At 45.5% G+C, this 3180-nt stretch overlaps 1 non-coding gene across 1 annotated transcript; it reads left to right on the top strand.

Annotated features, from left to right (window-relative positions):
- Positions 1 to 2643: 2643 nt before the first annotated feature.
- Positions 2644 to 2718, top strand: Trnas-cga (transfer RNA serine (anticodon CGA)). Its single transcript has one exon. It is a non-coding gene; the product is annotated as a tRNA-Ser (tRNA).
- The last annotated feature ends 462 nt before the right edge of the window (positions 2719 to 3180 follow it).

The raw sequence follows: 3180 nt of genomic DNA, 5'->3' as shown, positions 1-3180 counted from the left end.
ACCAAGGACTCCTAGTTCCGCAGCTCCTCGCGCTAACCACGGGACCACGGCGCTCCTGCGCTCTGTCGGTCCTTGATGTTGCCTATCTTGCGCATGGACTACTCGGTTTGTATATTTTGTTTATTTTTTCATAGTTCCACACAACTTCTTCCTGTTTTCTCGATTGATCTGTGTTCAGTTTTTCAGGGTCTATCCACTGTGGCAACTTATAACTAAATATGAGGGGGGTGCGATGGGGAGGTTCCCTTGTTAGTTGCAAAACAAAACATACTGAATTTGACACTGTTCACTGAGGCACTCCAAGTGAGAGAGGAGACTAGGCTAGGCGCAAATTGAGAAGCGTGTAGCACGTGTGACGTGACACTAGACTACAGCGCGACACGCACGTGCCGCACGGGTCGCGCGGGTCCAGCGCATATTGCGACGCGTACAACATACATACTTCGCACGCGCCGACTGGCGACGCTCTGCGCTGACAGAACTGAAGCGCGCGCAACCTGTTATCTTCCTCAAACGATTTGACAGGAACTATTCACTGAAGTTATTTGATTTTTGCCTTACTTGTAGCGTTATATGTCACCTTCGTGGCGAAGTGCCCATGATCTCGCTAATGACCATTCTTAATTGTGATGTACACATTTTAGTAAGACACTACGCAATACTCAAAAAGTTCCCTACGAAAATTAGGGGTCGCTATGATTTTGCGTTTGGTGGGTATTACACCATATGTTGCTGTGTATGAAATTTAGCTAACATGCTGAATTTTTTTTTTTTACTTGGGAGGAGGTCTCTATCTGCCTCCGATCTCGAGAAAATGGATCCTGTGCAGCGCGCTCATTTCCGATCTCACGCCCGCAAGAATGAAATACTCGCAACATCTCTCATATCTCCTAAACCGCTCGAGATATCGAAACGAAAGTTTGGCAAATGATAGCGCACAAGGAAGAGAGTGTTTTGCCAATTCTTAAACATACGGAACTTTCTTATCTATGGCGATGTATCAGTACTTATACTTCCCTAATTATTTATTTCACTCCAGTGCTGTAATTTTTTAAGGGTTATCGACAGCTATAGTGCACATCATTTACGACGGTGGCCGAGTTTTGGTTCGTGAAAATCAGGCGCTTGTATTGACTATACGGGAGCTGGTGATGTAAAATTACATTTGTGATTGAGCCTCACTTGTACTGTGACAATTTAGAGGCGAAAACTGTGGTGGCTTCATTAGGTCTGGTTCTTTGCTGTGCAACTAAGGGAGTCAGTTATTTGGGCTAACTGAGTGAGCATCATTATGTTGGTCTAAGTGATACGTTCTCCACGTTTTGTCTATGGCCTTACGAATCGAAATCGTGGGGGAGTACACGTGTGAGTAATTTGCTATTATATTGATGGTTATGTTGTAAAGACTGTTCACTGGTGTGTTAAATCACGCGCTGATTTGTAGCCAATAAAATGGTTCAAATGGCTCTGAGCACTATGGGACTTAACATCTTAGGTCATCAGTCCCCTAGAACTTAGAACTACTTAAACCTAACTAACCTAAGGACATCACACACATCCATGCCCGAGGCAGGATTCGAACCTGCGACCGTAGCGGGCGCGCGGCTTCAGACTGTAGCGCCTAGAACCGCTCGGCCACACAGGTCGGCACTACCTCTTCACTCTGTGCTGTTCACGTGTTGTTGTTACTGGTGCTTTAAAGTAGTGACTGTTTCCTTGTGCTGTGAATCTGTTTTATGGACAAAGGACAATGGTTACCAGAGGATGTATTAACTCGCCAGATTGTTTCTGCCACCTTTGTGGTAACTATACCGTTAAGAAGCAACAAATAAACATTTCTGATTTTGTTGAAAAACTATATTTCGCCAAGTTTGGTATTAAGTTAGGCGATCAAGGTAAGCCTTGGGCCCCACACAAAGTTTGTTCAGTATGTGTGGAAGAACTGAGGCAATGGTTTCAATGTAAAAAGCAGTCCTCACGTTTTGGAATACCAGTGGTTTGGAGGGAGCCCAAAAATCATAGTGATGACTGCTGTTTTGTTCTTGCAACGTACTAGGTTTCAATCTGAAAAACAAAAAGGATATTTCTTACCCTAACGTTCAATCACCCATTCGCCCTGTTTCTCGTGTACCTGAAGTACCAATACCCTCTCCTCCAGATTGGTTGGCTGATATAGATGATCACGAGCCATTGGCTCAGCAAGGTGACAGTGAAGAAGACACAGATTGAAACTTCCTGGCAGATTAAAACTGTGTGCCCGACCGAGACTCGAACTCGGGACCTTTGCCTTTCGCGGGCAAGTGCTCTACCAACTGAGCTACCGAAGCACGACTCACGCCCGGTAGTCACAGCTTTACTTCTGCCAGCACTTGCCCGCGAAAGGCAAAGGTCCCGAGTTCGAGTCTCGGTCGGGCACACAGTTTTAATCTGCCAGGAAGTTTCATATCAGCGCACACTCCGCTGCAGAGTGAAAATCTCATATTGGAAACATCCCCCAGGCTGTGGCTAAGCCATGTCTCCGCAATATCCTTTCTTTCAGGAGTGCTAGTTCTGCAAGGTTCGCAGGAGAGCTTCTGTAAAGTTTGGAAGGTAGGAGACGAGGTACTGGCAGAAGTAAAGCTGTGAGTACCGGGCGTGAGTCGTGCCTCGGTAGCTCAGTTGGTAGAGCACTTGCCCGCGAAAGGCAAAGGTCCCGAGTTCGAGTCTCGGTCGGGCACACAGTTTTAATCTGCCAGGAAGTTTCATATCAGCGCACACTCCGCTGCAGAGTGAAAATCTCATTCTGAAGACACAGATTGCTACGATCCTGGCACAACCGGTCCTATTCCATTCTCACAATCTGAACTGAACGATTTAGTTAGAGACCTAGGCCTTTCTAAAGAATCGCCAGAGGTTTTAGGATCTAGATTGAAAGATAAACATATGTTGGCTCCGGATACATCCTTTTCTTGGTATCGATCGAGGGAAAAGGAGTCTGTATCTTTCTTCTCTCAAGAAGGTGACCTTGTGTTTTGCAATCATGTTCCTGCACTTATGGCACGTTTCAAAATAGAATATGCTCCTGATGAGTGGAGACTTTTTATTGATTCTTCAAAAAGAAGCCTTAAAGCAGTACTTCTACACAGTGGCAGTAAGTATGCTTCTGTACCAGATGGACACTCGGTTCACTTAAAAGAATGT

Source organism: Schistocerca serialis, chromosome 11 (genome assembly GCF_023864345.2).
Source record: "Schistocerca serialis cubense isolate TAMUIC-IGC-003099 chromosome 11, iqSchSeri2.2, whole genome shotgun sequence".
In the NCBI taxonomy this organism is placed as follows: Eukaryota; Metazoa; Arthropoda; class Insecta; order Orthoptera; family Acrididae; genus Schistocerca; species Schistocerca serialis.
Note: the sequence above shows the minus strand (reverse complement) of the source record. Positions and strands in the feature narration are given on the sequence as shown.